A 10,602-nucleotide genomic window follows, 5' to 3' on the forward strand; every position below is an offset into this window, starting at 1 on the left:
TTGACTAAAATAAAAAAGTTTTTTCAATTTTTGATTAAGTTAATATAGATTTATTGAACTAGTATACATTAATGAAGAGTCTTAGGAATTAAATAGAAGTTGTTTTAGATCTAACACTTATTAGAGACCTAAATCAAAACATATAAGTGATAAATTAATTAGTAGTGAAGTCTAATAACTAATTAATTAGTAATTTAGCTAACTGAATTAAATCAAGCACTTGATTAATATAAAGAGGTTAACTAGTAATGCTAGTAAAATTCCATTAGTATAAATAAGGATTAAATTAATTATGAAAAAAAATTGAAAGGTGTGTTTAGTTGAGATAGAAAATATAATTGATTAAGTTAATCAAGTGTTCAAGTTATTGATTTCTCTGTTCTTGTAATCGATTACTTCATAGTATTTTGTTCTTACCATTTACACTTAATTCACTCTTTATCTTTTATGGCTTGGTTGTTTTTAGTATATGAAAACTTGATCTTTTTTAACTCATTTTAGTCTTTGTCTTAGAAACTTTAAGATTTGAGATTAACTTCGCTAAACTAAACCCTAAACCCTAAACTAAACCTATCTACCTATCTAATTAACCAAGACATACAAAAATAAGAAAATGACCTATATTACTACAACATGAATCTTTCTTGATCTTTTTGACTCCTTGCATCATCACAAGAAAAGCCAAAACATCATCACATCTATCTCCAACATCTTCCTCTACTTTTAAACAAGAGATAACACTAAAAGACATTTTGTACAACTGTACTATCTCTCTAATATACAACTGAGTCAACTTCTTTAAGAACCAATTGATGTTAATGGGCAAGATGTGAAAACACTTCATCATCTAGATAACATGACTCTTCCTAGCTAATCTAGACAAATCAACCACAAAGTTCATAATTATTGTAACATCTCAATTTTTTGAAATAAAATAAAATAAGTTATTTTAATAAAATTATATTATAGGCTTAATTAATTCAATTAATTAGGTTTATAATATAAATAAGTGTTTTATTAAAATAAAATAAAAGGGGTTGTAAGTGGAGGAAAGAGTTTTGTGTTGGACTTTGAGCCTAACCTAGAGGCTTATTAAAAACAAAAATAAGGATTCGATTTTCCTTATGCATTTTTTTGAATCCTAGGAGCCCTTGTAGAGGAGAACTTGAAGGAGATCACTAGAGAGTTTATGGACTAGCGACTAACGCTACGAAGAATGCTTGTGCTGCGAAATCGTCACTTGAGATAAGGAAGAGTGAGGATTGTCAAATCTATGGGCATGTATAAGGGGTAAAGGTAGTGAAGTGATCCCTAAGCCTCTTAAGTCTCTATTTGAATTTATGTGGGTGCCTATGTGTGAATTTATAGTTGTGAGTACTGTGATGTCTTAGTAAAAATTTGTGCATATATTCTAACATAGTTAATATGATGATGAATTAATGTGTTTTGAGGTTTAGGGTTATATTCATGAATTTTGAGTTTTGACTTGATTGGATAAATTTGAATGATATGGTGATATTGTAGTGTTATATGAGTGTTGTTTAAATGTTTGATTAATTGAATTGAAACAAATAGGTGAATTGATGGATTTGGATGGATTGGGAGAATCCAAATTACAAAGCTCATGATTTTGCAAAGTGTAAAATTTGTGATAAAGTCAAGCACAAGGAGTGCAACTCTTAGTGTTGTGCCTGGAGAGAGCCATGCTAGGCGTGGAGATGCCAGAGGGGTTTTTTAATCTTCTAAGCTTGGCAGGGTATCTCACTAGGTGCCATTTTGGAGAAGAGATGATGTCAAACATGATCTGGATCTCATCAGGCGAGTTAGGTCCAAAGGGGTCTTTAACTCCTCAGCATTCATCAAGAAAAGATCAAAGTTGGGTGCAAATCAAGCAAAAAGGTCCTTAGTCTCTCCATACGGGAAGCAAGTACTACCACATCGAGCATGAATTTGACCTTGCTAAGCACCATACCATTTTTAATTAACTATGTTATAGAAAAAATTGGTGATGGAGGAGCCTATGAAGAGTGATTAGTGTCAAAGTTAAAGAATATAATAAATAAGTAGTAATTGTGATAAAAAGTAACTGAAATGAGAAACATATAAGGAAGAACTATAGTTATGTGAGATCAAGTATAAGTTGTAATGTAATGTGAATGAGTGTTACTGATGTTATGATACTAATATGGTAACAATGAATGTGTGATGCGTGATGATGATATTATGAAAGGTGATGATGTACAAGATGATGAGAATGACATTATGATGATGTATATTGAAGAGATATGATAATGATGTTGAGCATATAAGTTCAAGTTAAGGATTACAATAATGAGATCCAAGTAGGGTGTGGTGTGTAGGGATGGCAACGGGGCAGGTGGGGTACGAGTTTCATGATACTCGTCCCCGTCCCCGCGAGCCAAACCCATCCACGTCCCTGTACCCGTACCCGTCGAGTATGTGATTTTCATCCTCATCCCCGTCCCCGTCGGGTATCGGGTATCCTGTACCTGTCAAATTTTTTTTTGTAAAAAAATATAATATTTTTAAATTATTTTTTTATTATATTATAATTATAATTAGGTTATTTCTCTATCTCATATTATAATAAATAATCACACATAAAAAATATTAAAATTCTTTAATATAATTAAATTGAAAATGAGTATTAAATTAAAAATGGGAATGGGGACGGGTACGGGTACGGGGCGGGTAAGTACATACCCGTACCCGATTTAATATATTGGGTTTTACCCGTACCCGTACCCGGTCAAACCGGGTATTCCCCGTCAAAGTCGAGACAGGTTCGGGTATTACCCGCGGGTACGGGTATATTTGTCATCCCTAGTGGTGTGTTGTAGAAATGTCTAGGTCTACAATCTGGCAAGTATCACCAAATGGTCATTGCATATGTTGTGGTGTGTTTTTGTTTGTAGAGTCCATACATTCATGCTTTGTTTACAAGTTAGTGTGAGTTTATGTAGGAAGATCTCTATGGTCATCTACCAAACCTTGGGAGTGTTATGATAGGGAGCCTTTAAGTTGGGTATAAGGTAACCATGTACGATTATAATGTTTCAACTATATATTGGTAGACATCCCCTAGTTGAGAGTGGATTAAGAGGGTTACCTAATGTGTGGTGATCCAGTCCATGACTTTTAGGTTGCCTTAAGTTTGTGATGATGAGAAAATTGATACGGCATGCATATAAAGTCAGGTACATGCATTTGCAAGAGTTTTATTTTATATTGAGATGTATTGAATGAGATAATGGTTGATGTTGATGATTAATGAATATATAGTGATAGATGTATTGAGTTAAATATGGCTTTGAATAATTAAAGTGAAAATAATTGTATGTATAAATGCATGGTTATGATGTATATCTTTAATACTATTCACATGCCTTATATGTGTTGTAGATAGATAAGATATATTCTCATTCACTGTATTTGTTTTTATGTGTTTGAGTTGATTTCCACTTTCAATACTAAATCTAGTACAAAAATAATAGTTTGATGGAGGTGAAGCCTAGTTTTTTGATAGTTGTTCGGGATCTTGTTTTGATAGTGTGACATTGGGGCTAGAGAGATTCATCCATTCTTTAGTTATAAGATGGAGCTAATTTTACTTTATGTCATTTTTATGTTGGAATTTTGTAAAACAGAAAAGTTGTAGCTCATTATGTACTTATGTTGAATTTTATTTATATTTTGGCCAAAGAGTTTTTGAATTAAGTTTTGTGAACCCTTTTACTATAAGTTAATGTTTAAGTATTTTATAATGCATTTAATTTAATTGCTTTTATTGTGAAAATATTTATACATTATGCTTTATGGTAGAAGGGTGTCATAGTTATACTATCATAATTCCACTCTAAGATCTCCATAAACTAACAAATTATCAAACTTTTGATGACCTTTATTTTTTGACAAGCCAGACAAGTTACTGTGTACTCTAATATTTCCTATATTAGACCATCATAACATCTTTTTTTAGGTCTTGTTACATCTTAATCATACTAAGAATCATATTAAGTATACTCTTGTGACCTTTATCCTAAAACCATATTCAGCAACTCATAATCTTGAGGAAGACAAACTCTACTCATGAACCTCGAAATCCCATCATCATCAACACTGAAGCTAACTACTTTGTCAAAGCCCAAAAACTCTCTAGTCTTCATAAAACACAGATCTTGCAACTATTTCTCCCTCACTTTCTCTAAGAACTCATTAGTTACAATTGTTATATCACAACTAATTGATTTAGGGAAATCACTATTAAGTTCAGATCTCTAAACTTCTCCACTAGCTCCAACTTTTTAAACATCAAAGGTGATGTATGAATAGATTTCATACTTAGAGCATCTGTAACCACATTAGCCTTGTTGAAATGATACATCAACTAGAAATTTGTAATCTTTTAGAAACTCTATCCATTAGCATTTGTCTCATATTGAGCTCCTTTTGATATAACAAATACTTCAAACTCTTGTTATCACTGAATACATCAAAGTTTGTTCCACAAAGATAGTGCCTCTTTATCTTTAAAGCAAACACCACAAATGCCAACTCTAGGTCATAAGTGGGGTAATTCCTCTCAAGATTCATTAGTTGCCTTCGAGCATAGGCCACCACGTGTCTATTCTACATCAACATACAACCCAATCCTTGGTGAGAGACATCATAGAAAACCTCAAAGGGCTCAAAAGGATTAGGCAAAACCAATATTGGCCATGTAGTCAACCTCTTCTTCAACTGTAAGAAACTCGTCTGACATGCACTAAACTATCTTAGAAGAAATATTTACATGTTGAATGTTGAGTAGAAAAGTAGATAAAAAGAATGATGTAAGATGATAATGTGAGCATAATCATGTTGACATGCATATTTTATATGTTATTTTAAAGGAGGAAAAAATTAGTTTTAAATTGGAAGCCCCTTATTTTAAAAAGGCTTTAAAGTTGTAAGGTTTCATCGTGTGCATCTATCTTAAAGAGTTATGTGCCCAAGACAAGTAGTAGAGCTGAAGCTCATATAATAAAATCCTTCAATAAGAAAATTGTCTTTTGAAATAGAAAGTTATTTTTAAAATAAAGTTGTCTCCTCTATAGGTTTTATTAAAAAAATGTATGGAGGAAGTTGATTCATACTTGACATAAGTGTTTTATTATGAATTGTCCAGCTAGTCACCCTTTCTTAGGTTAAGCATCTCTTGCACCATGGAAACACGTATCGCATATGTAAAACTCAAGCACATGGTGAGAGTTTGTCTTTGTTTATGCATATGCTAAGACTTTGTTTAATACTTTTGAGTAAAATTTGTTGGATCTCAATTTATTTGCAACTTCTCTCCCCTTTTAATTGAATAGGTTGTTAAATCTTTTGAAAAGTTAACAGGATCAACACTTTAGTTGGTAGGCCTCTGGTTATTCTAAGTACAAAGTTGATTGTCTCTAGTAGATTAACAATGTAATTGATCTTTCAAAATCCTTTTTTGATATATATGTGTTCTCTTTAATTTGTATTACTTAATGAAATTATACATCTTTAAATTATTTATAATCTCTTCTTACCAAACTTTTAAGTTATAAATTAAAATTATGAATTTATTTATATATTAACTAATTTTAAGCTAATTAATTAAATGGAAATTATATATTATATAAAAAATATTAATATTACAACAAAACTAAATTGAAAAGAAAAAATTGTAGCTAAGAATTCGGTTATTGGTTAATAATCTCACTACAGAAATCAAAGAAAATATGAATCTAACACTATGAATTTTGTTAGCTTTTGTTTGTTTTATCATAATATTTGTTGTTGTGATTTAATTGTTTAATTGTTGAGAACTCTAGAAATTTAGAAAATTTTATGAGTTTTAGTCATTTAAGAGATGCTTTGAATGGAAGTCAAGTTTAACCTATTAAGGGAAGATATATAAGGTCTTTCTTTATAAATGAACTTCATAAGTTCATTTTTCAGAAAACTTAGAGAGAAGTTAGAGAGAAGAGCTCTAGAGTCAGGATCCTTCATTTTTTTTCTTCTAATTTCTCTAAAGAACACTAAGATCTTTCCATAAGCTTAGGTGTAGGAGTAGCATTGCGATTCAAGGCTCGAAAGGCCCATAATCAGGTGCTGGTGGTATTTCATGCATAGTTCCACGGAGGATTCCATTTTTTTCTTTTCAACCACTTTTATGTTTGATTTAGGGGTAAGGGGTGCGTACAATATGTTGTTTTTGTGCTATTGTTGTTGATCTCTACTTGAAATCATTCTTGAATTTCTGAATTATGTTGTTGAATTGAGTTGAGATAGAGGTTTCGTGTTCTTGAAACATATTATGGTGAATTCGATGATTCTAGCCAATTGTTGGTTGCATGTCATGTTTCTGATTGGAATATAAGTGATTGTGAAACATATAGTTGTTTTCATGAGTTGCATGTTGGAAGTCTTTTAAGCTTCAAGTGGATTGAGCAAATTCGTGATTCTGATAACTATAGAAATCATCATCGCATTAGGCACAACTTCAATGTTGGGTGTGATGTTGGTTATAGACTCTCTGCCTCACTCTCGTTAGGCATAAAATTGGTGGTGTCGAGCGTGAGTTAGAAGAGAACTCTTTGACTTGGTCATGTTGGACGTGGGTTGAATGGTACTAGGTGTGGATGCCCTTGAAGATCTCTAACTTGATGACATTGGGTCCTAGTTGAGTAGCGTCATGAATGATGAAGATAGTAGCTTTCTGTCTAAACAACACCAGGCACCAATGTTTTAACACCGACCATGAGTTAGCCAAAGGATCTCCACCTGAAATGGGGTTAGACATAGGTTTTGCTATGTTAGATGTGATTGATACATGGACTCTTTGCCTCAATCGCCCTAAGCAAGGGTAGTTTGGCGCTAGGGGTGGATGAACTAGAGGCTCTCTGTCTCAATGACTTGAAGTGCAGGAATAATGGTGTCATGTGTGAATTGCTAAATGATAATGTGTTGTTTATTTGGCTAAATGTTGAATATGGTGTGTATAAGTAGAAATGCTCACATGTTGTATGTTGTTAGGACTTTATACATTGATTTAGGATTATGTATATTGCTGTTTACAATATTGAAAGTTGTTAAATGTTGAAATGTGGCTAGAGTTGTATGTTGTGTAGTGCTGAGTAGTTGTGTTGAGAATATTTAAGGCATGATGTTGTGTTGATCGATTTACGATTAGATGAGAGGTTGTTTTAAAAGTTGAATATTTCATTGTAAAGATATGGTGTTGTGGTGCTTTACCAGCCTAGTTGTTGAAAACCCTTATTGAGAAGTTGACTCTTAAAGTGAGATGTTGAATCTCTTATAGGACCTTAGTTGAATATCTCATTATGAGGATATGGTGTTGTGGTGTTTTACCAGTCCAATTGTTGAAAATCCTTATTGAGAAGTTGACTCTTGAATTGGAATGTTGAGTTTCTTATAGGATCTTAGTTGATGTAGTGTGGGGGCCAAGTTGAGCCATACTATCTATAAATGGCCAAAATTTTGATTCGTATGGTGGCCAAGTTGAGCCATGCGTGTAGAAAACAACCAATATAAATCTGTGTAAGGGAAATGTCAAGTCATACACGTACAAAGTGACATAACCAAGTAAGGTACAAGGTCAAAGGCCAAAATCTCTAACTAAGTATTAGACTGGGCATAGTATTTGGATGGTAGTCTATAGACTAATCCCACAAGAGGCTTAGTTATGCATGTTAAAGTCGAGGTAAGTTCACACCCAAGCTGTCCTACCTTGACAAAAATGCTAAACTTTTCTAATTTAAGTGACGAAATTTGAGAAACCATGTTGTGTTATGCATTTTTATCCAAATTAGTTGTTGATCTAGCTAGTATAAAAAGATCGTGTTATTAGCTGATTTGGTATGATCAAGTTACTTAAATTGTTTACCTATATTGTAAAAGATATCTTAGCTGAATATATGATGATGCATATAGTTGGTGTGTTGTGCATATGATGTGTTAATTATGTTGTGTTGTTAAGTTATTTTTAAGTTGTTGAGTTGAAAAGTTGATCTATGTTGTTAAGTTGTTACCTTAAAAAGGTTATTGAATGTTAAGTTGAGGTATTGTTGTGTTGAACAATTGAGTATCTTATTAAATTATACTATGCGTTGTTAAAGTTGAAACCATGATGTGTTATTTTTTGTGATTTATATGTTGATATAGGTAGTATAGTTGCACTTTACTTCTATACTTGATATGTTATTATCTATGAGATTACCTTTTCATGTTTCCTTGTGGTAAGATTGAGATGATCATATTTACATGGGAGTATGACATGATTAGGCAAGAAGATGTGTCATTGTTGAGGTCATGTTGGATGATGGCAATATTGACCTTTTAAGCTACTCTGATATAGTTGGTCTATAGATGTTGTTTGAATAACACTAGGATTTTTATGCTTTCAGTTAGGATTATTGTAGTTATGTATATATGTACACGATCTATACTATAGTTCCATTTGGAGAATATTTATGTTTTGAGTTGATTACTCTCCTATACATACATACATATACATATATATATTTGCACTTATATATAGAAACTTCGTGCATGATAAATTTTAGTTTATATTTTTCGTTGCTAGTAATTGAGTTGTAAAATGTAAAAACTTGCTTGATGATTATATGAAAATCTTAGGTGAGAAATTGGTTGGTCAAGAACCAATTTCTCAATATGAATAGTAAATATAACACTTTGATAAATATATATCAAAGTATAATTTTTTTTTGTAATTTATAATAAAGAAGTCTCCTTTAGTAGGTGAAAATACATAACAGTTTTAACCAACGAATTGAGTACAAGCGATTAATGTACTGAACTTGAGGTCGAACTACTCTTTAATCTTTGACAAAAATAATCATTATCCAAACTTTACTTATCTTCCGATCAAACTAAATTAATTTAAAACGAAACCTCAATATATTAGTGTGAAATTGAAAAAAAAATACATAACAATTTTCATTATTTTTAAAATAAAATAAAGATATTTTAAAGTCTATTAATGGAAAAAAATGTATATTTTAAAATAAAAGAAAGATAGACGTACAATTTTTAATTTTCTCTCGGTAGGAAAGTGTAAAAGATATTATAATTATAAAATTATATATAATAAAAAATTCAAAATAAAATAAATTATAATATATTTACATTTCTCAAGGTAGGAGTGATATTTTAATATAAGAAACGAAAATGATATATTATTTGTGTGAGGGAATACTATAAAATATATTTTGGTAATAATTACTAGTGGGGTTGAGGCACTTCGTACCTCTATTAAAAAATTAAATAATAAAAATATATTAATCTAATTGGTATTATGATTAATTCATTCATTTCAAGTTCTTAAATTTAATTAAAAAATATTTTTTTTTCAAAATTTTAAAATAAAAGGATATAATGGTAAAAAAAAAAGTGGAGATTAAGGTGATTACTGAAAAGAGTATCCCTTTATATATTAATCAGTGGGATTTATATATTAACTAGTGGGATCAAGGTACTTCATGCCTCTATTAAAAATAAAATAAAAATAAAAAATAAAAAATAAAATTATATTAATCTAATTGGTATTATGATTAATCCGTTAGTTTCAAGTTTTTAAATTTGATTAAAAAATATTTTTTCTAATTTTTTAAAATAAAATGGTATAATGGTAAAAAAAAATGGAGACCAAGATAATTACTGAAAAGAGTATTCCCTTTATATATTAGTATAAATATACAAAAAATAATAATTTTTAAAAAAAAGTAAAAGTAAATAAAAGTGTGGTATATTCAAATTTGCCAATTGAGTGAAGTGTATATTTTAACATAAAATGCACTAATTTACTTGTATAAATTTGCATTGCAAGCCGTTCAATTTTAGATGTACAAATATCTTATATATAAAATGTTATAATTTTCTAATGTAAAAACACGTTTTGGTTGACCTCTCAAAATATTTTGAATTTTGGTTTTAGTTTGTATAAAAACTAGATACATTATTTTATTTTTAAATTTTAAAAGAAACATATATTTTAATTTATTTTAATTATATTATTAGTATGAAGTATTTACTAATTTTTACTTTTATTTGTATTTTTTCTTTACGTTATTTTATCCAAATAAATCATACATGAAACATATGTATATTTTTTATTTTACATAAATGTAAAAATTAAATATATTAAAATTTTGATAAGAATAAAATTAAAATTAAAAATATTTTAAAGAACTAGAAATGTATGTTACTTATTTTTCTATTATCGGGGATATCGTTAACAGTGACAATATATATTTTTTTTCAAAGATGAGTAAAAAAAAACACAATTATTTTTTCCACCAACTATTCACGAGATCATAGCGAGACCAAACCCTAATTCCCAAAAACCTATAAACCTAATTTTGCAACAAGCACTCACATAAATTTTTTTCCTTAACTAACTAATTTATCCTTCTGATGAACTCCGCCTATCTCCATTCCCAAATTACCATTCTCTTAAAATCTTGTTTAGCCCTAATTTCAATGAGCAAAACATAGAAAAGTAAACAAACCAAAATTAGAAGAAATATT

Source organism: Cajanus cajan, chromosome 3 (genome assembly GCF_000230855.2).
Source record: "Cajanus cajan strain Asha chromosome 3, NIPB_CcT2T_4, whole genome shotgun sequence".
Classification (NCBI taxonomy): Eukaryota; Viridiplantae; Streptophyta; class Magnoliopsida; order Fabales; family Fabaceae; genus Cajanus; species Cajanus cajan.